Source organism: Haemaphysalis longicornis, unplaced genomic scaffold, assembly GCF_048455015.1.
Source record: "Haemaphysalis longicornis isolate Haplotype H1 unplaced genomic scaffold, Haemaphysalis longicornis Haplotype H1 scaffold_12, whole genome shotgun sequence".
Classification (NCBI taxonomy): Eukaryota; Metazoa; Arthropoda; class Arachnida; order Ixodida; family Ixodidae; genus Haemaphysalis; species Haemaphysalis longicornis.
In genome coordinates this window covers 47,825,115-47,848,861 of record NW_027526225.1, presented here as the reverse complement: position 1 = coordinate 47,848,861, position 23,747 = coordinate 47,825,115, and the positions used below count along the sequence as shown (strand labels likewise).

The 23,747-nt window shown below is 46.7% G+C and overlaps 1 protein-coding gene and 1 pseudogene across 1 annotated transcript in view; both read right to left on the bottom strand.

Annotated features, from left to right (window-relative positions):
* The window catches only part of LOC144162612 (uncharacterized), a 117,772-nt gene that overhangs the window by 10,977 nt on the left and 83,048 nt on the right, over positions 1–23,747 (bottom strand). The gene's annotated exons all lie outside the window — the stretch shown is intronic.
* LOC144162610 (uncharacterized) lies at positions 4–22,827 on the bottom strand (annotated as a pseudogene).

Here is a 23,747-nt window from a genome sequence, read left to right as displayed (position 1 = left end):
CATTGTTCCAAAATCACTTATCAGTACACTTGCTGAAACCTATAATGGTTTATGTACACAATTTTCTTTGCTGTAGATTGACCTTATGTGCGTGCATTCACTAATACATGCACCTACATATGCCATTTTTAGAGTCTGAGGAACACCCAAAAAAAACTGCAAGGAGAGAAGCGCCTCCGCGTAAAAAAAAGTTATGTGGATGATGAGGAGACAGATGACAAGGATGTTGTGGAGGAGGTAAGTAGCTTTAAAATAGCAAAACTGTTTGACTAACACCTGCTCATTTGCTTTGTAGCCGCCAAAAAGCAAGAGGGAGACCCAGAAGGCCGAAATTCTAAATATCATCAAAACGAAAAAAAGTGCCCTGGCCAACGCTGCGGACGAGCCTTTACGCAAGAAACTACATGTCGCAGAGGACACTATCGCAGAACTGGAGAGAAAGCTAGAAAAAAAAGAAGAAGAGATTGCTGAACTTGCAGCTCTGAATAAGGGCCTGCAACGGGCTGTGATTGCCAGGTTTGCGAGCCACAGGAGTGCAGGCGTCACCTTTTTCTTTACTTCATCAGAAGAAAATGCTGGCCAAGTTTACATGTGGAAGTTGGAATATGTGCTAGTATGATTGCTCATATGGGAAACCTCTAATGGATAGTTTATATGGGAAATTTTCCCTGAAATTATGTTGTGGCTGACAGGGAAATTCATTTTTCTGCATTGGCTAACAGAAAAATTTATTTGTAGCAACTCCTGCATACAGGAAAACTATTTTTGGTTCTGCTTGGGGGCTTCATTTTCTTTTTGTTTCTATTTATACCCCTGTTACACGGGCACTTTCAATCGTGGGCTTCAAAACAATTTGCACAGGCAATGAGAGATGGCATATAACAGTGGGCCAGAACTTGCTGTTTGGCGACTTAGTTGTGCATCCCTGGTTTTAGTCTTTTATGAATAGTTAGCTATCGTTTTCGGCACTCATTAGTATTAGATCATTTGATTAGTGCGACCTTGTTTAGATAACAAAATTGGTTGCATCTTGCATGTACAGGGCTGAAATATCTGAACGAAGTGAATAACGTCATCGACACCTTTTAGTGCAAAAAAATATTTAGACGAAGAATATGAAGACCAGAAATGAGAACCTGTCGTCCACGTCCGTCGTCCAAATTTTTATCATGCCTAAAGGTGTCGGTGATGGAGTTCCAACTAGCTCGAACCCACACGTTATGATGGATAACGTGTGGCTACAGCTGCCTCATGTGGACACTGAAACAAACAAAAAAGCTTCGCTCATTGGACAGTCTAAACTGTTCGCAAGTATACATGCTACCATTAGAATGGTTAAACGCCGTCAATGTGGCAACTGCTTTAGTTGTGGCCTTTGCGACCACTAACTAGGACACAAGTTGGGAGCCACAGCTTTCATGGCTAAGAGGGTCTTTCTATTCACCCCCCCCCCTCAAAAAAAACCATTGTTACGTATGTTGATGGGGCTCATATCAGTAGCAACCTTGTGTCACGTTCTTCACCAGACAGAAACCACATTCAGTGTTTTGCTTGGCAGCGGAGGGGTGTGAAAAGGCCCTAAATAACTAATTGGGGGCATTCATTGGCAGGGTTTAGTCAAGCGTCGCAAAACAGCAGCACACGAATGTAGCTTTCACGGCAAGAATATACATGGCCACAAGAACATAAATGGCTGAACAAACATATTTCTGGTACATTTTTCTGGTGTCATTGCAGATCCTGGAAAATTTGCTGAAAAGCGATGGCAGCACCCCAGGACAAGCTGATTGTGATGAGGAGGTTGAGACTGACGAAAATGTGCTACCTCTGCTGCCAGAGGCTCCCGCTGACCCATCCTCGCCAGCTGCAGATCAACTACCAGAGCATGGCGCACATCCAAGGTCGTTCAACATGGCTACAAGGAACCAGTTCTCGCAAGTGGACTTCAAGGCAACCACATCGTCACAGCAGAGAGCTCACAAGTCAAATTGACGCCAACCAGGTCATCACGTGGAGTCCTTGCAAGGCCACCTTCTGTATCCATTGGTATGTTAAACATATAACACTTTTCAGTCAAGGCAGGCTGACAAATGTTACTTCATTCCACTTGAAAAGAAGAAATCCTAACGTAAGTGGGAGTTCCCACACTCTGCAATGGGCTTGTCACATTTTTTTTTCAGGTATCCAGGTTTCCGTCATTGGGGTGGATTTCGGCTCCCAATGAGACTTTGGATGTCAATGCAGCGATTTGGAGGCTGAGAGCGAGGAAGACGACTTTTGCTGTGACGATGACGAAGCTGACGACGCCGACTACCAACCAGTCAATGAAGAAATACTGGAGTACGTAACTGCATGGATGAGGCTATTTGTTTTTAAACCAACCTTTTCTCCTTAATAACGTGTTTACGTAACTCGTCCTCCAATCACTGCAGTTGGCCTTAATGCCGACTAGTAGGGGGTCTAGCTACTTCATTTAGCCTATGTGGCAGGGTAGCGGCAAAGTAAAAACACACACAAAAAACGGTTATGTGTTACATGCCTTGCAACCCCCTACCCTCCCCTCCTGTTCTTTTAGGGATGGCGAAACATCTGAAGCCTGTGATGAGGAAAAGAATGGACAGCAAGAAACTCATCAGAGCCACATTTTTTAGTGGAGGAGGCTTGACTAAAAAGGCTGCTAACAGTTTGCCATGACTGCCTCTCCCCCCTGCCACACTAAGATTGTGCGCGAGGGTACGCCGGTGTATGTGCAGGGAAAATGTGCTGCTGGCCACAATGTTTTCTGGACCAACCAGGAAGTTGTTCGGCAGCAGCCTATCCTCAAACTGAAGATCTGCGCTGCAATACTTTTTTCGCGGTGCAACCCCCATATGAGCTCGAGAATACTGGTATCGATTGGAATACCCGTAGTGACGCCGCCGACGTTCTTCACAATACAGCAAGATCACCTGTGGCCAGCAATCAACAAGGTGTGTAGCAACCCTAAAGAAATTCACAAATTGGTTTTCGACAATGGCACATTTATTTACTGTTCCTTTTTTTAGTTTTGGACTGCTAATCAGCAACAGCTTCTAGACAAGGCCCAAGGCTCGCCGGTCAAGCTTGCTGGTGATGGCCGAGCGGACTCCCCTGGCTTCAGTGCAAAGAACGGCACGTACTCACTTCTAGATGTTGAAAGAAACAAAATTCTTCATTTTGAAGTCATGCAGGTTCGTATTGACTGAAGCCACTTTTATTTTAATCAAGCAGTATATAATGTTGTCCAAACAGCAAACCTGTCTGGTAGTGCAGTAAAATGTGCCAGGTCGTGTACACTCAAGTTGCGCAATCTGGGAAGTAACAGGGCTGCGTGTCACTTGTTTCAGTCCAATGAAGCCGAGGGAAGTTGCCGCATGGAACTTGAGGGCCTGAAAAGGTCGTTGATGTTCCTGGAAGACCACGGTGTCGCCGTCGAGCTGATCGTGACAGACAGGCATGCACAGATCAAGTGCTTGCTTCGAAAGGAGAAGCAGAGCATCAGGCACGAGTTTGACGTCTGGCATGTGGCAAAAGGTACTTCTGAGGAGTTCGTTATGCTAAGTTACAGTTGCATATTTTTCATATCTTATCTGCTATTGAAGTAAAATTTAGAGGTATAACACTCTGTGGTGCTGCTAAACTATTGTGCTTGTGCATTTACATTTGTATCAGGTGTTTCAAAGAAGCGCCATGCCGCAGCCAAGCAGCCTGGCTGTCGCGAGCTCTAGCCGTGGATAAAGTCAGTGTCAAATCACCTCTACTGGTCGGCTGCCTCAAGCAGGGGATGCCACGAGATGATCGTCGCCAAGTGGCAGTCCTTGCTGAACCCCATTCGAGGCGTGCACACACACGACAGCAACCTGTTCCCTTCGTGTGTGCACGGTGAGACTGAACCAAGGGATTGGCTTCAAGAAGGTAATACAACAGATGCTTGCTGTAATTTGCCTACTTTGTAGCACCACCTGGGAATAGGGAGGTGAAGCTCAAGTTTGCCAAGCAAGGGCAGCGCCGATTTTATGATGAAGTGGCAGCCTTGGATTTTCCTGGAAGTGAGGGGGGTTTCGCGCCGCGCCTTGGAAATGCTTGGTTTAGTGGCTCGTGCAGCTGGCGGAGGCTTTGTTCGCATTTTGGAGTAGGGGGGATGAATGCCGCAGGTGGTGCAGGGAGACGGAAGGCCCTCGGGAAGTTCTAGCGCGTGCACATTGAGCAGCATGCGCGGTTGTCAGAAACGGCCAGTCGGTAAGAAGCGGACGGTGAGAACCAAAAAAAACAAAAAAAAGGTGGTGAAAAAATCGAGGCCTTAAATTTTTTTCCGTTCCCTTTACTGTTTTTCCACCTCCACTAGCAGTATTCTAGCTTATTGCACAAGGCAACCACATTTTGTCATAGCAGTGTCTGCATGATCATAAAAAAACGAAGAAATAGTGGAAAACGCGTGGAACGCAGAGTCTCGAGCCTTGCCAAGCTGTTCTGCTTTTACCGCACTGCTACCCTAACCCGTAGTTATACTCCAGGCGAATCAGTCTCTGCAACGAACATTGTGAATGAAAATTTCTTCAAAGACAAGCAAAAGGGAAATGCAGCGTTCTCAGTGGACCCAGCATGTGCCTTTTTAATCTGCCTTTCATAGGAGGCAGCTAATTATTTCAACAGCCATAAATAATACGTCGACAGGAATCAGTCGCATTTCTTGCAAGCCTCAGTGTTTCCACGGTCCTTAAAATCTGGATGTTAGAAGCATGAACACGTGAAGGAAGTAGCAAACAAGAGAAAAATGCCCCACGACAAATTGGACAGCTGTCACCTGGCTGCTGCAAAGACGGCAGCTGACGACCACCCAACAGTATTTTCATACCGTGAAACCATGGGGGCACTCGGCCTGTCGAGCAGTGCGTAGCAGATAACGCGTCTCTAGCAGGCAGCAGAACAAGCATCGGCAAAAATGAACTCAGTAACTACGTGTAAACCAAACCAGATGTACACATACTAACACGTAGTGCTTGGTAAGTCGAAAGAAAATTTTACCCAGTCCTCATCTTAGCGCGGGAACTGCAGCACGTGTGCACCGAAAAAGCGTTTGCCAACGCGGTGGCAGCTCCCCCATCTTCTTGGTGAGGATGCGGGAGCTTGTCACACGGCTGTTTTCGATTTTTGCCTTCACAAGCCCCCCTGCCAAGACGCGGCGGCCCTCTCGGGTCCCCGGAAGTAGCGAGGACGCGTGACGTCTGGGAGCAGGAAGTCGAGATTAACGTAGAGGCCGCATTGGAGTAGCATTTTTCCTCCCTGCGTGGAGGAAGTGTTTACTTCTGCAGGCAACTCAATAAAGCTGTCCTCTCTCTCTCTCTTCACCAGAAAAAAAAAAGGCCACTGCAACTCAAAAACCTCACATACTCGAGATCAGCTGTACAGCACCTTCGCCACTCGGGCATGTGCCTGCAATGTGCAGCACCGTGCTTGCAAAATATTCCATGGCTAATGCAAATACAGGTGTCTCAAAAATAGAAAACTATGGTGCTGTTTATGATGCAAAGCTGGCTACAGTAATCATTGAAATAAAAAAAGGATCACCTTGCTGCTCACTGACCTCTAGCCCCAAATTTTTAATCTAAAAATGAATATGCTAATGTTAAGGGATAGATATTGCCAATATTATTTGTGTCCAATGAAATAATTGACAGATTCATGCTGCTACTCTGGCCTCAAAGTAATCAAACGGGCCTAAACAGTCAAGAAATGAGAAAGACAGTCAAGCAAGAAAGAAAAAAAAGTCAAGAAATGAGAAAGGGTGTGGCACAGTGAGTATTTCAGTGCATTTTGGTAACCTACTCACTCCTTGCTTAGCATACCTAGCAATAATCTCTAAAGCAGCCGGAAACGGTTTTTGTTGGTTGTTTGACAACTTCTAACAAACTGTTCTGACTATTCTTCCATCGCACAGGGAAACTGACAGCAGAGGAGCACTGCCAAGTGACCACGGAGATGTTGACGGGACAGGAGGACTGCCGACTCATCGCGAGGATGATGAGGCCGGGCGTGCTTATTCATCCGAGCAGTAAGAAAATAGAATGTTCATTGTGCAGAAAGTTTGCTGTCATTTATCAGGGTTCAACGAAAAAGGCACTGCACACGCACAGACCTAGCCAAAGGGTTGGAAGGCTACATTTGGTTGCTGGAATGCTACAAAGGGCTATATTTGAAGCCATGAAAAGGAAGGACCCATTGAAGGCCCATTGGGTGACCCATTAGGGGGCCCATCGGGTGACCCATTGGGGATCCAATTGGTTGGCCAATGGGTCGGCCAATTGGTTGGGCAATGGGTTATCCAATGGGTTGGCCAATGGGTTGCTCGGCCAATGGGTGCCTAAAACATCATTGGCTGGCCTATTGGGAGACCAATCGGCTGACCAATGGGCTGGCCATATGGTCAATTGGTTGGCCAATGGTTTTTTTCAGCTGGGCCTTTTGGATTTTTTCAGCTTGCCTAGCGGTGTCGTTCAACTCGGGTGGTGCGGACAGGAATTCGTTGTTGACGTCAGGCGGGATTACTAGGCAAGAGTTAGCCAATTTCTCCACTTTTGGCACTACTTCCCATGGTTGGCCTGGCCCAAAGGCCTCTCCCATGATGGCTCTTGATCGCTGGGGTAAGTCACTGCTTGAAATCCATCTCCCAAGGAGGCACTGCACCGCTGGGGTGAGTCAGCGCTGCAACCATCTCGCCCGGTGGTCTCGCGCCACATTGGAGGCTTGGCGCAGAAAACTCTCTCGTTGGCGCCGTATTCCTGGGGCGAGTTTACCTATACAGCTTTCCCTCAATGGTGCCACAGGGCTTGGGCCAGCAGTGGCTGGATCTCGTCCGCGGTCCCTCGATTGCCGTAGTGCCCTTCGGTGGTTACCACTTTTGGCCGGCCGGTGGCATTGCTGGGGTAAGAAGTTGTCAGGGCTCGAGTCAATGAACGTCTGCTCAGAGGGCGGTGAGTGCCGTTGTGGCAAGATGCCTCAGCTGGTCCGTCCTGCCGCTTGCAGGGCTTTTCCTCGCACACGATGGCTCCAAACAGGTCTCTTAGGAGGAGGCGGCTTGTAATCCAGTGCTGCCTGCACGGAAGCTTCAATGGCCAAAGCCTCTTGAGCAAGGTCATCAAAGCCCGAGAGCTGCCGGAGTCGGAATTATGGCCGGAATCTTGGATGACTCTGGAAAATAGCCCTGGTGACCTTTTCCAGTTCGGGCGCTTCCAGTTCCGTGTGCTCGTACAAATCCTGTATACACATCTTCGCTGTTTGTAAACAAACACGAATGCACCGAACGGTTCGCCCCAGAAGACTTGCGGTGCGGCACTTCCGGTAATGGTTTTTAATGGTCGCGGCGGTGTGTTTAGAGCGATGTCTAGCGACTACATGAAGGGGCTCGACGTCGTCGTACGGGAAAGGTACAAGCAGAAACTGCAGTGGCGAGGACAAGAGTTGCCGGATCCGCTGGATAGGGAAGTTGTGCAGTTCAGCTTTTCGACTGGAGCTAAAAACCTGCCTCCTGTCACGCCCGGGGACATATTTATGTATCTGGTGGAATGTGTGTGCTTCTACACGAAGGAACAATTCAAGTGCTACAAAATCAGTGACGCATACAATGTGATTGTAAGCGGTGAAGTGAGGCAGCTCGTGTCATTCAAAGCGGGTGAACGCGGCGATGGCATTGATATTCTTACTGCAAAAGTCGAGGCAAGCCAGATGCTGACCAAACAGTATGAGCCATGGTGTATTGCAAAAGACGACGGCACTGTTGTTACTGCCCTCTGCACCTGTCTGGCAGGGTGAGTATCGATTTCATGCACAATCGTGTAAACTTGGGTTTTCGGCAAGCTTGTTCAACGCTTGATTGCCAACGTGTTGCTGAGGCTTCGTTTCAAGGACAAAGATACAGCAGTGTGCTTGAAAGATTTTGAAACAGGTTGCTAAAAAAGAAGTTTTGATTATTTCCTTTCACCACAAACCTAAACACGTAGATGAGGCGCATACACCACTTCGTTAGCAGCTGTTTAGATTTACTTGATTTATAGTTTTTCTCTGCACATTTCTACAAAAGTACAAGACCTAAGGCGCACAGCACCTGACGAGGGCTGTTGTACCTGCATTGTAGTTTACTATGCTATGGTAAACAGTGAAACAAAAATTAACTTTTTGTTCTACTTCTCACTATTTAAAACAGCAGTCATTGACAGCAGATCGGACAAGAAATCCACATTTCACATTCCAGTTGCTTCATGCATAGCTGAAGCTTATCGGTTACGCCACCGTATGTGTTTTAGCATTTTGCATTTTTATTGTCCACCAACTCAAGCATCTTTTCTAGTCTCCCGTATTTCTTGTCGCTGTGAGGGCTTGCCCACCAGTACACGCGCTATGGCCAGTACTTGTAGGGCAGGCTTTTTGGCTGTATATGTGCAGAAATACAACATTCCTTTTTCACATAGTGGTCTACATTTCCATACTCTTATCTTGCTTTCAGACTTGGAGAATGCTGTACACACGTTGCTGCACTGCTGTTTTACAGTAAGGCCCATGTGAAGTTGGGCATGAACAAGGCGTCGCCAACTGATGTTCCATGCAAGTGGATTGAAGTGGCAGGAAAAAGTATAGCAAGTTTCCCATCAGCTACTTGCTTTGTCCGATCATTCCATCTTTTTAAAATGTACTAAGGCTAACAAAAAATTTCTCAGGCTGCGCCAGCCAGCAAAATTAATTTCTTCAAGCCCAAAGTTGGGGCACCAATAGACCAGCCAACACGCAGGGCCCAGCAGGATGTGCCACTGTGGACAGACGAGCAAGTTTGCAGTTCTTGCTCTCAGCTGAAGGTGAGTACTGGGGTCAGATTAATCAATGCACACACATAATACGTCTGCTCTGCTTCTTTGACTGAGACATGAACAGGACTGATCACTTTGCATCTGAGTTATTACAAGTGTTTGCATGATCGCATGTACGTTTTCTTAATCGCAAAAGTCTATCTTCAAAGTGCCAAGCAATGTGCATTACATACCTTTATTACGTCACAGTATGCACACATAACACCGCGTCGTAAGTTTGACAGGTGTCTTCAAACTGGACTGAAATTTTTTTTGCCTCTAATAAATATTGATTGAACTCTGCAGTCAAATGCCCCAACAACACTTTTGCTGACATCAGTGAGCGGCAGTGAAGCCACCAATTCAGCTCCCGAGACAGCTGAATATTACCCTGAACCACCAACCAAGCAGCCGGAGGCGTCTGCCACTTTCCCACAAGGCGATATTTACAAAAGCATTGGCCTAGACACGGCCACAGGTATGAAGCTTAGTGCTTCCCAATGTGCGGCGATAGAAGAAAATACACGTGGACAATCGAAGTCGTCAGCATGGCTAGATGAGCGAAAAGGCCGGCGAAAAGAGTGGCAGCATGCAAGAGTTGTGCTGATGGACTTGCCGCCGAAATAATGGGCTACGTAAAAGCACCACGTGTCGCAAACATCCTTTGGGGATTAGAGATGGAAAGTGAAGCAAAAATAGCTTCCATCAACTATGAACATGACAAGCATAGTTAACTTATGCTCAGTGAATGTAGTTTACATGCGTTGGCTGAACTGCCATTTCTAGCAGCTCGCCTGATGCTCTTGTATCGTGCGTATGCTGGAAAAAGCTGTGCTGGAGATAAAGTGTGCTGCATCGCTCAAAGCCAAGCCACCTGTAATAAATTTCAGGAGGCAGGCCTATTTAGATGAAGACCTAAAGCTAAGGCATAACCATGGTTACTATGCCCAGGTTCAGGCCCAAATGGCTGCTTCGGGGCTGAATAAGGCAAACTTTGTTGTATTTACAAAGGAATGCTTAACTGTGGAGGTTCTTTGCTTTGACGAAACATTCTGGGCAGCTACACTACAGAAAGCGACTGCTTTCTTTTTGAACCATGTATTCCCCGAACTGCAATCACAGAGAATCCGCAATCAAATAGAAAGTTCTAAAAGGACATGCGAGTGCCATGGCACCAAATCTGGATGTGTCATTGAATGTTCAGTATGTAGTACAGCTTTTCACCTGAAGTGCATAAAACTCAAGTGCACACCAAAATCAAGGGTGTGCATGAAGTGTGTAAATACCTGTAATGTCTAAAACATTGTATGCATAAAATGTTATGCCAGCTGCACTCAAATTTTGCATCAGCAAAATTTATTTTGTACGTGCAGTGCATACCCCCAAATCAACTGGGGCATGAGTGCTCTGAATTATTCGGCCCCTCCTGTTGGCATACTGAAAGTTGTGAGTTTTCATGATATGCATTCACTTTGCAAATGGCATATTCAGTCAGTGTGTCAAATAATAAATTCAGATATTTTAAATGTTTGATGCATCATTGCATGCACAGTTTGTTACACGCACATCACTAATGTGTTACTGCTTCAAACCAGTTAATTTGCTCAGTACAAAAACGTTTCCCCTCCCTGAAAGATATACTTTTTGAGAGATTATCTAACTTTATGTATAAAAACAGCTCACAATACTATGCATTGCAAGCATGTAAACTCAACAGCACTGGTAGACAACATAGTTTTTATTCATTAATTGTCCAGTTGGAAGGGGTACTATTTTGTACACTTAAATAGGCATCCTGAAGTTCATATAAAGAGAAAGGAATCATTGTTCACACAGGGCACGAGAAGGAAACACACAGCACACTTAAAGGCACTGGCCATCTTCTTATGGGAAGATTTAGATGCACACTGGGAGGTCACTCAGCACGTCACCAGTTACTCATGCACATCGTTCTCTTTAGGATCACCGCTGATTATGGGAGGCTGGAGGTTGACGAGCGCGCTACATACGGTGAGAATCTTGTCTATAGTTGTGAAATTTCTATCTCCTGGTCGCTTGACAAAACTAATGGCAGCACAGTCTGAAATACCCTAAATACCTTCAGCCTCCGTATTGCCCTCTCAACATGAATTCACACACTTGACATTTTTCTTGATGTTGTGACCTCGCCTCCAGGTAGCTGGGCACGTTCCTTTGTCCTCGATGGCATTAGAAGTCTTGCTCCATGTGCACCAAACATTTCACAGCGAAAGCCTGTCTACAAGAAAAACGTCGCCTTCTATTTTTTTCCAACAGTCCACTATTCAGTGTCAGCTCCTTGTCAGATGTGCGTCCACCCCAAGCTTTCGAAATAAACGTGATGGCACCTGTGGGAAAGGTCACTACAAGTAGCTTAATTGTGTTATGGTGCTTGTAACTGGAATAGGTGTGGCTTCGGGCAGTCATGGCTGTTGGCCTTTGTATAAATATTTCCGTGCAGTCGATAACACCTCTGACACCATCAAACAGAAGGTCCTTAAAGGCTGCTGGTCAGTGGGCTTGCACCGATTTTCGAGACGGCCAAACGATGAACCTTCTGAGATTGTCTGCCAAGACATCCAACCAAGAGTGGAATATCACACTCACGGAGCATGGTGAGATGCCAAAATGGCATGCAAGGTCTTTCGCAAGAAGTCCTAGACGAAGCCGCGTGAGTACCAGGATGAACTGCTGCTCAGCATCAAAGAGTGTTTTTGTAGCTGGCTCCCAGATAGATAGCACCATATTCAGCAGACAATTGAACATGTGTACAGACACAAGACCCGTGTAGAACTTAACAGTCTTGTCTGACTCCATGACCTTATCTCTGGTCAATTTGGAAATGGTCAGTGTTTCCAGTTTCTCCACAGTCTCCAAAATTTTTTTCTTGGCAGCAGCCAACTCTTGCTCCAAATAATCAAGGCGTTCTTTCAATACTGCATTCTCTGACAGGCAACTAGAAACATCTTTCATAGTCAGCTCTGTCTGAGTTTCGAAACTACAAGTATCCTTGCCAGTGTCACTTTCAGCACATTCAGAGGCAACCGAGGGGACTTCGGGGGACCAGGGGACAGTTGACACACATAACTGAATTTCCAAGCAATGCATTGTGCTTGGCCACTCCAAATACTGCCTCCATTTACATTTAGCCGACTCAACATGGATTATTCAGTCGAAAATTTGTTTTGCGTCTCCATGCTGCATTCTAAAAGCACATGAACAGGCAATGGCACCATGGGTGATCCCAACCTAGATTGGAAGTATATGGTCCATTTCATTGTTCATTAGCAAGTTTGACAACTGTTCGGAAGACCATGTTACAAAAAAATTTTAACCACTAAGACTGCCAGCTTCTCAGATGAAAAACCATTGTTACAGGACTCAGGGCCCATGTGAAGCGCTTCCACTCGCGCCCTATGCATTCTATGCCCTATGCAAAGTATGCACACTAAAAAGTACAGCTGATCAAACTAAAGTACATCTAGAAATATCACTAATGTGCATCCAAGTACACAGTAAAAAGGAGGCATCGTACAGCAGCTCAAACAAACCTATTCGTGGTTCTGAACGAATACACCTCCATTTACTTGTAGGTTTTCAAGAATATAGGAAAGGAACGGTGCACTAAGCTGCGGAGTAATTTAGATATTTCTAATGTGCGGCAAATCCCTGACATACAGGCATCCTTCATGATTGTAATTAGATAATGCTGGTGTCAGAACAAAAATACACACAGTACTGCGGAAACTTGAGCACACCTTTACAAATGAGCAGGCGGGGGTCACTGTGCAGAGTCCAACATGCAGTGTATTGTCATCTTGCGATGCCCCAGTTCAGTGCATCTAAACAATGACAAAATATGACTGCTAGACTGCAACGCTCGTGTGCCAACAAGGTGACCGCAGACAGCTGACACCCTCTATAGCCATGGCCAATGACTAATTCATGGCCACCCAGGAGAGAGGACACCACAGAGGGGCACCAATGTGGCCCATGCCTCTGCACAGAGTGCCGTGGAACACTGCATGAGGCAGATGAAAAGTGGGCTCTATTGCTTGCAGCGTTATCGCACTCTTCACAACCAGCCAGACTGTGCAGCAACCATCACTGCAGCCTGTGCAGCACTCAACATTGCACTGCTGTTGGAGCAGCCCTAAAGTGACTATTAAATGACTATGCCAGCCAAGAAAGCAGTGACAGTGAACAGGTTGGGCCTGCAAGGTGAACCTCCATGAGGCGACGCTTGTCCCTGCAAGCAAAAGCTGCTCGGCACAGACTGGTGACCCTTGCAGCTGCCCCATAATGGCAGGACCTTGCCCATCTACAGGCAGCATGCCGAAGTGATTAGAAGAAATGAGTACAGTAAATACTAAATCGCACACGTGTGCTGTACGATGACAAATTTGTGCAACTCTGTCGTGCCATTCGACTGAGAACAGAAATGTGTTTCACATTACTTCGGTGTTCTTTATGCTGCTGTTTTCTTCATGAGCATTATAAAAACTGTGCATTATAAGTATAATTACTGAGCATTAAAACTTCTTACAGAAACGTCTGACATATCCACAAAATTTTTGAAGGTACATCAACGTAGTCGGCTGCACTCGGACCTCTTATCTCGCAATCAGCTTTCGAAGGTGCATTTCCAGTTCAGTGTAGTGCTGATAATTGAGAAATCCCTCACTAACTATGAGCCACCTTAGCAAGCTCATCCACGTGCTGTTCTTGGGATACATTACCGTGATTGTAAGTGTTGTCCATTTTTTGAAAAAACTAAAGTGCTCGATAAGAGCCATGACTCGTTCAAGCGGGAAATAACAAACGTGCGTGAAATTGTGTGCGCAGGTGATGTATGCATTAGTGTCGTTTCACTATCGTTACAGAGCAAAGAAATTACATTTCTTGGTGGGGTCCAATTTGTTAGAGACGGCATGCGTGTCATGGTGAAAGTGTGCATTTTTTGTAGTTCACGCGGGGAAGAAGTAATCTTGACGTGTTTGAAATGACTGAAGAAACAGTCCGCCGGCATTTCCACCTCCCAAAGGGGCCTGTCTGACGAGCTGCGAAACGAACTTAGTCGGCGGCAGCGCAGGCTCAGTACCGAGGACAAACTGATAAGCGTCCTTCAATTCTTTTCTACCGGTGGCTTTCAGTCACCTGTCGGTAGCAAAGTAACGATATCACTGTTGCAGTCCTCCGTGAGCGGTGCATCCACACCACCGCCAAGGCCATCACACGGGCCGGCAACTGCGCGGCTGGGTGCATTTTTTGCGCACTCGTGCCTGGTGCACCGCCGTAAAAGCCACGTTCCTGCACCACTAAAAAATGCCCGGTGTCACCGGGTGCGTGGACAACACGCTCGTAGCCTTCTTGGCACCACAGCTGCCTGAGCATGAGCGACAGGTGTACTTCTCCCGGACAGGATATTACGCGTTGAATGTGTTGATTGTATGTCATTCCAATTCAATTACGCTACCATTGCTAAGGATCACATGTATTTGCTGAATGTTCCACATCATTCTACAGGTCTCCAATACCAACTTGCGAATACTGGACGCGGACCAACGCTTCCTGGGGCCTTGCAACAGCTCCTTCGCATAGCGCCAGTCAGTCTTGCAGGAGCGCTTGCTCAGCCAACCCAACAGTGGTGTGGAGACTGGGTGCGCATATAACATAAGCAACGCAAGAAATTGTGTTTGGAGGGTACATTTAGTGTGCTTGGCCGACCAAAAGAGAAGCAAGCAATACACAGCTGTGTGAGTGTGTGTTTCACGTTTTTTTTTAAATGTACCACTCCCTCACAGAAACAAATTGACAAGTTTTTCAAGCCACTCAGTAAAAAAAATGACAATTTTTGAATGTTTTTTTTTCAGACAGTCTGACTTTTAGTACGCTGTCACAGCCTCTTGAGGGTTCGAAAATTCTGTTGGCGACTGTATAAGGCACACACTCGTAGACCTGTGGGGCGGCGACACTCTCGCATGCTACCATGCTTGAGACAAAACGAAACAGTGTCGCCTTCACCACCACGGCAAAAAGCTTACATCTATCTGTAAAAACTTATGGAGAACTGCCATCCCCATAGGCGAATATTTCAATTTGGACAGCCCAGAGTAAACACCGATTTCGGGGACTAAGAAAACAAACATTGAGCTGTGCACTAAGTTTGAGCCCACCCAGGTGATGAGGTTCGGACAGATGGAACATTTATATTTGCGGTCAGAACAGCTACTGCTGAGACACCCTGCATAAGCTCGTTCTGTCACCTTGACGCTTACAGCAGGCCCTTTACTTCTGTATAGAATAACAAATTGGCTAGACGTCACACTCACTAAAAAGGAGAGATCGTACAGCACCTCGAACAAACCTACTCGTGTTATGAACAAATACACCTTCTCCATATACTTGTAAGTTTGCAGAAATATAGTAAGGGGTCGGCACACTAACCTGCGGAGTAATTTGGACTTTTTTATTCTGCAGCTAAATCCTGACATCCAGGCATCCTTTATGATTGTACCTACATATAGGAAAAGCAATTATTCGGGTGTCAGAACAGAAACACAGCATTGCGGTAACTTTCTCACCCCCTTACAAATCAGCAGGTGGGGCCACTGAGCACAGTCCAACATGCAGTGCCTTGCCATCTGCCCATGCCCCAGTTTAGTGAGAATAAACAATGACAAAAAATGACCCCTGGACTGCAACACCTGTGTGCCTCGGTGATAGTAGATACCCCTGAGAGCCATGGCCTATGACTCCGGTTCCTGACACCAGAGGGGCGCGTCAAACATGACCCATGCCTCTGCCCAGAGTACTGAGCAACGCTGCATGGGACTAATGAAAAGTGGGTTCATTTGGTTGCAGCAATATTACATTCTTCACAACCACCCAGATTGTGCAACTATCATCGCTGAAGCCTGCGTAGCATTCCACAACATTGCACTGCTGTTGGAGCAGCCCTACAGTGACGATTAAATGAAGACTCCCGCCAAGAAAGCAGCTACAGTGAACAGCTCAAGCCTGCAATGCGAACCTCCATAAGGCGATGCTTGTTCCTGCAAGCGAAAGCTGTTCGGCACAGACTGGTGACCCTCGCACTGGCCCCACAACGGCAAGACCTCGCCCATCTACACACCGAAGTGCTTAGAAGGAATGAGTACAGTGAATGCCAGTGAGTGAGATGACCAATTTGTACAACTGATGTGCCATTTGACTGAGAACCAACATGTGTTTCATGTTGCTTTGGTGTTTTTTATACAGCTGTTTACTTCATAAGCTTCATAACTGTGCATTATAATTATAATTACTGTGCAACAAAAGTTCTGAAAGATACGTCCGACATATCTACAAAATTTTTTTAACGTCAGCGTAGTCAGTTGCCCTTGGACCTCTTCAATCTCACAATCGGCTTTCGCAGATGCATTTCCAAGTTAGTTCAGTGTAGTGCTGATAATTAAGAGATTGAGAAATCCCTAACTATGAGCCACCGTAGCAAGCTTATCCAGGTGCTTTAAGCCATACGAGATGCCAAGGCAATCATAACTCTTACGGATACATCAAACGTATGCACAGTGTTTTTAAAGGTATATCCAACTGTCCGAACACCATGCTTGCTGTGTACAGCCTGATCAAGCCACCAAAGCCCCCTTTCTCGTCCGTGTCTGTTTGCACTTAAGTTTCACTCATGGATGTTCACCAACTAGCTCGTCTCTCCATTTTGCTTGGATATACTGGACTTTCACGAGTATCGAAACAGACTTAGCTCTAGATAGTGGCACCATGCTTGGATAATGAGCAAAGTATACCGAAGTTTGCTCCTCAAAGTCTCACCAGACACTTTAGAGTGGTACTCAGTTACATATGACACAATAAAGAGGCTATTCATTTATGCGCGCCCACGTATGAGCAGCCCCCCTGTGCGCGCAAGCTGCTGTGGTTGACCACCCAATGAGCTGCGCCATCTGTCGAGAGCTGTAAACCACGAGCGAAAAAATTGCCAGAGCAGGAGCACGATTAAACAACAGCAACGTGCTGGTGCTTCCATACTGATCACTTGTGTGCTGTGAATAAACACCGCTTGGAATGGTGGCAACCATTTGCGGAATCACTGCTGGCAGCAGTGAACTAAAATTTACGGCCCAGCACCATGTGTTCTACGGTTGAGTTGATGACGTTCAGCTTCGGCGGCTCAAAAACCGAGACCTTGCCCGGTCTTCTGGTGGCGCTATCACTGCAGCCGGTGATCTTGTTGCCATGTATGTTGGAGGCAACAACCAGTTCACACTTGGGCCCAACAACCCAAGTGCAGCAATAAGCGAACGTTTGGAGGCAAGACATTCTTTATGTCAAAATGCCCGTGTGAAAACACTTGTCTAAATAATTCGTGCTCTAACTGTTCGTCGTTGAAAATGAGTTTATTAATATTGTCCTTATTGCTGAGCCATGTGCTGTTCCCGCTTTAGGCCGGTTTTAAAGTGCACAGGCTGCAATGTTGTGTCGCGTTTCACGATCGAGATAACATCAGCGATACACGCAATGCAGACAGTTCCGGCCCTGCAAACGGGTGCTGTAGCCTTGATCAGGCTGGAAAAAGAAGTCCCCTCATCCTTCGGATCCTGTTGACAACCACAGCACTGATTTACGCATCACTTGCAGCTACCAGTGGACGTGGCTAACGCTGAAAGAAATTGTTTACTAATGTCTACAACCAGGTTCACAGTTCGCGTAGATCAACGTTTGCATCCATAATATGTAAAACAGTTGTTCTGTGACTACATGAATGACTAAAACAACCACTGTTACAGAGGTATACTATTTCTTTACCTGCTAAATCACTCGTTGCCTAGTACTACAGTGCCTTCGTTGCAGAACCTGGTAAGAAGTGTTCAAGAGCGGGCCCAGTACGTCCTCTTGTACAATAGGTCGTTGCTTAGCTCGTTGCCTAGTGCTACCGTGCCTTCATTGCAGAACCTGGTAAGAAGTGTTCAGGAGTGGGCACAGCACGTCCTCATGTACAATAGGTCATTGCTTAGGACAATAGGTCGTTGCTTAGCTTGTTGCCTAGTACTACATGCCTTCGTTTCAGAACCTGTTAAGAAGTGTTCAAGTGGGCACAGCACGTCCTCGTGAACGAGTTATGTGCCGAAGAGTAACTAGTTCAGGTCTGCAAAAGAGGCCGACCACCTGCACCTAAATCGGCTGCTTGTGCGAAGACAGGCCACATTGGGTGTCAAAAACATGCGCTGCTATTGCATGTCTTCCTTCACTATAGCTAATTTATCTGGAACAACTGACTGGTAGCACTATTTAAGACCTTCAACGTTTGTGGATATACCTGGTATCTATTTTAGTTACATTTAATTCCTTCCAGTACTGTACAAAAGTCGCATTCAATTGTCAGGCTTTGTAGTACTATTAAGCAGCTCTCACACTAGTACTTCAGTGCCTGGACTACAAAAAAGTCTAAATATCCTTCTCTATGTATAGCAAGGTGTTTCACCAAAACCACAGATATTTCAGTGATTTTGTTTTGTCACATGCATGCAGTGGTGTAAAATTAAATAAGGGGTTTTACGCACTAAAGCTATATAGAACGCAGTGGTTTAGGGCTATTGCTTAATTGAGACCACTTAAGGATCTTGACACACAGTGTTTTGTTTTTGCTTCTGTCAGTGGTCGCACTGAATTGTCTGACAGGCAGCTTAACGTATTCAAAAGCTGCCAGAAGGAGCTGTTCCCAGCCCTACAGGAAGTGCTATGCGGCATGCCAGAGTTTCTGTGCTATCAGTAGAGCACTGCTTCCGGTTCAAACGATATGTACCAGCAAACTGGTACTTCCTTCGCGGGCTTTACCCTGACGGCCCGTGAGGTCCCGGAGCTCCCCACCTGGTAGACAGACCGGGAGCCCATCGGCCAAAGCTTGGGCAGGGCTCTGACGGCCATTGTTAGAGGCTTCTACCCTTCGCTTTAAACTCACTGCCACGGTTGGTTAAAGCCCGAGTATGGGGGCTCGTGGTCCGCGGTGTCGCCAGTACTGTCACCTTGAATACACACAAGGTGCCTCGTGGTGCGAGGTTCAGACTAAATTCTAGAACTACAAGCCAATAAGCTCACACGATTCCTCTCTTAAAACAACCACAACACCAAAAAGAGGAGCACCTGTTCGAAGCAGATTTAAAGAAGTAGCAGCAAAAAACAAAAAACAGCAGATTGTCTGCTGGCATCTTAGTTGGTGAAGTCAGCCACTACTCCATGGACAGCCAGCAAGCAATCAGCTAATTTCCCCGGCCACTTTATTCGCAGGAGAAAGTGTGGCAGCCCTTGTAAGGCCATTTGAGTACACAAATGCATGCATGATCTCGGATTGAACATTCTTCAACTATCAGCGAGGCCACTTAGTAACCAGCCATAAACACAGTAAAAAAACTAGTGACTACAAGACTGCATGCCATTATTACAGCAAAAGAATAGCAGAAACAGTCGTTCTTTGCACCACTGTGCTGTTCACTATTGCCTTTTTCCTCAGGTGTGGAGCCAACAAGAAAAGTTGTTTACTGAGCTACAAGGCCAGGATGTTGATATGGCTGGAAACGGACAGTGCGATTCCTCTGGATTCTCAGCCAAATGCATGACTGACTCCATACATGTCGCCCAACTTAAAATTCGCCACTTTGAACAAGTGCAGATTAGAGAGGTAAGTAAGAACTGACCTTCACTTCTAAAGTTTTTCTGCCTCCAAAGAACGAATAAGTCTACACAAGCACTACAACTGGAAAATACGGTTTTGTGAAGTGCCTGCAAACAGTGAAAGAAACTGAAACATCACATACCCCTCCACTGCAGCGCTTTTTTCAGTACACAGGGAAACTGCTACACGGCACTTTTGCAGCGTCCTCTGTACATCAAGTCGAGCAATGCGAAGACGGATCCTTCCATCCACCATCGCATGTGACAATCTCGACAATGCCTGGCTGTTTAAAGGCACATAACTCTGATTGTAGGATGACCACAGGTCGCAGCAAAGTGAGAGCAGAGAAGCCAAGCGCCGTTCACCAGCAGCAGAGTGCTGTATTCCCACTACAAAGGCGGCTGCACGCTGAGGTGTTTGGATGCTTTAGTTACGATGACTCTGGATTTTTGGATTTACTGCAATGTATTTACGCAATGTATTCCTCACGGATAAGCGATTCCCTGGAATCAAGGCAGGACTGGAGACGGTTCAGGTTGCAGTGACCCCCTTGCCCATAGGGTCACGACCAGTTCACAGAAAGCAAGGTAGTGGATGCGGATAAAATGTGTTGCGTTTTGTTCTTGTCAGCACACGTGTGATTTGATTATGTATAGATTGTTTGGTTGTTGGTGTGCCGTGATCTTGTCGGCTGGTAGATTGTAAATTTGGCTGTTATGACAACGGTGTTTATTCCATGTATATATGTGTTTTCCCGTAATAAATTTTCAGTTGCTAGTGGCGCTTTGTTCCATGCACTTGCTTGTCCTCGTCGTCTTAGCGCTTTTCCCACCATGTACAAGATTGCGTGACGTCATCACAGCAGTCATTTGCAGAAACAGTCATTCGCACCCCTGTGATTATCCACTCTGCTATTGCCTTTTTCCTCAGCTGTAGAGCAACAACAATAGCTGCTCGCTATTCAATCAACATCCTGGCATCTGAGCAAGGATATTGATTTGGCCTAGGACGGACGGTGCGATTCACCTGGATTCTTAACCAAATTTATGAACAAATCCTCCACTTTGAAAAAGTGCAAGAAAGGGAGGTAAGTCACCCCTGCTTAAATAGGCTGGCCTCCACAGAACGAAAAGGTCAACACAAACACGGCGATGGAAAAATGCGGCTTTGTGAAGTGCTTTCAAAAACAGATAGGAAAATCACAGAACATTGTCTCAATCACCACAGACCGCCACGTTCAAGTAGCAAAGTACATACAGACCCACGAGGCCTGATACAAAACACTATGACGGACCCATGCAGTTGCCTTATGTCATGGTAGGCCTTGATGTGGCCATACCCTAGTGAACTTGGATGCCGAGAAAGCGTTTCAGCTACAGGTTCTCCCACAAGACAAGTGTGGAGGGCTCTAGGTCACCAAATTACAGCCGCTGTTGACACAACTGACGTAATGGTATGGGGCAATGGTTCCACTTCGTAAGTACCTTCGCATGTGCGATGAAGAACGCCCTAATTGAATGTTCCCCAAGTGACAGTGATAGGGTGGATGGAAAGAGATTATGCCAGCAATGTGGAGGTCCAAGGGGCATGGAAGTGCAGTCATTGCGGATCTCCAGAAGTAGGAAGTTAACTAGCACGCCAAGAGATAAGACACGCGTCCAAGTCACATTTCAACAGTGCACATGGCCATGCGTCACGGCAGAACGCCATGGTGCACCCAGTTATAACTACGTTGAAATTAATAGACCTGCGGCTAAACTGAACAATATTAGGATTACATTGTTGCCTTTCCCCACTTGCCCAAGGACAGGCGGTACAAAGGTTTCACTTTGAAACCAAGTGCGCCCCTCGCAGCCTGTTAGTGCACATGGAAGGCACCTGCTTTAATTCCATGTCTTAACTCTCAGTGCTGCTGGTGTTATGTGATTTGATATGTTGGGGCCCCTCCTACCTTTACTATTGACATCTGCTACCCTAGCATTGCACAAAAAGTTGCGCATCCTACTTGCTCGTTTGTGCGGTGGCCTTAAGAATTCAACGGGTGGACAACCGTGCAGCAATGAGTTTAAGGTGGAGGGCTCAATGCTCTGCGTAATAAGCAAATGCGCCGATCACATGGACAGTGTGGCAGAGTCAGGCCACTTTCCGCGACATTCCTGCTAAGAACTTGCTGCTGACAGCAGCGACCCTTTTTTCTGGCTGCCCCGTTGCTGCTTTCCATCAAGCCCTGGGGTCGGTGAACTTGCAAACCGTAGGCGAGCGGATCTTCCACTACCACCAGGACTATTTGCATGCAGTGCATAACTAGTTCAAGCGAAAATTAAAAGTGCGAGTAAAAAATGGGTATCAGGTATACATAAAAAGGATAAGAGTGCCCCCAAAAATATCTGGAATCATTTAAACGCATTGGGAACGACGACTAAAGAGGTGCAGACTCAGATACAAGACGGGGACGGTAACGTTCTCCTGGGGGACAGCGCATTAAAATACCTATATGGGAGTCATTGCAAATACTTTTGGCCAAACACGCGATATATCGGCTAACCGGACACATGTGACCAATAGGAGCGCAACAGGTGAAAAATTTAATATCGAATTGGAAAAAGGCAAAACACAATGTTCCCAAAATACGGCAACAGGACCGCATGGAATCCCAATAGAGATTATCAACCATTTGGGACCAGCGGGAAAGGTGCACTTGTATACAGCCATTGAGCGTGCTTAAATTCTGAGGATTCCCACGCAATGGCGCGAAAGCAGAATGAGTGATCTATAAAGGCAAGGCAGAGAAGGACAAGGCGAGCTCATACAGTCCGAATACAGTCACGTCAGTGCTCTATAGATTAGCTATACAAGCCATTAATTCCGAGTTGTTGAAGTGGGTGGAAAGTAACGGTATTTTAGGGGAACTGCAAAATTCATTTCAGCCAGGTGGGCGCTTAGATGACAATATTTTCGTATTAACCCAGACCATCGAAATTTGTGCAGCACAGGGCAGACCAACATGGCTACTGTTTACGGACATAAAGGGAGCCTATGACAACTTACTGGTAGATAGGGGATTGTTGTGGCATATACTTAGGGTTGTTCGTTTTCGGGTAAAACCCGATTTTACCCGATTCTTGCACCCCGAACAAGTTTCAGGAGAATCGGGTTAAACCCGATTTCTCCCCGAATAAACCTCCCTGTAGCGATCTGCACAATCGTGAGTTGCTGCTAACTCGTGTTGATGCTCTTCCCCTTCTCTTCTCACCACTACCTGTCTCCTTTGTCACCTCTTTCTCCTCTCTAATCTTTACATCCCCTCCTCCCCCCCCCCCCCCCCGCACTGGGTTGTATGCAGGTGAGCCCACATTTGGGCTCAATAATATCCCCAGTGCACTTCCTTTCCTTTTCACCCGAACCACTTTCTCTCTCATGACGGTCTGCCGTTCTCTCCTGGCGCCCCGCTCACAAACAAACGGGTGCATTTCACCCTGCTGCTTGGAGAGTAGCGCTGCAGTTTTTATCCACGCTTTCTAGACAGGTCGCCGTGAGGGCGTACATGCACCCCCCCCCCTAAAAAAATGCTTGCAGAAGAAAGTGGGAAACACGTTTGAGGCCGGCCACGCTTCGAGTACATTGTGAACAAATTTAGGGTGAAAGAAAAGCAAAGAAATCTGCCCCTTTGCCCACTGCAGATTAGTCTCGGATATGTGCACCTGCTTCCAAGAATTTCACGCGGAAGGGACGGGTGACCAGTCGGTGGGGGAGAGATTGAGCGACGAAGACGTTTTGTGTACAGGTTTTTTTACCAGCGTGGGTTCCAACCCGCATTATTATCGCTATTCTTCAGCCAGCCTCCGTCACGGTGACTTAGACGCGCTCGTCGGTCGGCCCTGCTGAGAGCCGTGCGCGGTGTCCTTCCTCCCCCGCGCATCACGCAGCTGGTGATATCTCCTTTCGAATGGCCACAAAAGCAGGGAAAGAAGACTGCCCTGGAGGAAGCAAGGGAGCAGCGGCGCCAACAACCGAACACGCCGCGCATCTCCGGCACAGAACAGGGAGGATTTTAGAGAAGCAAAGGTCTAGCTTTGCCTGTAGTGCCAGAAAAAGCGTAGTGGCGGCGTCGTGAACTACCCAGTACGCCCGCTTGATGGCGCTGTAAACATGGCGGATGCTTTTTGCACAGGCCGCTTGAGCTCCTT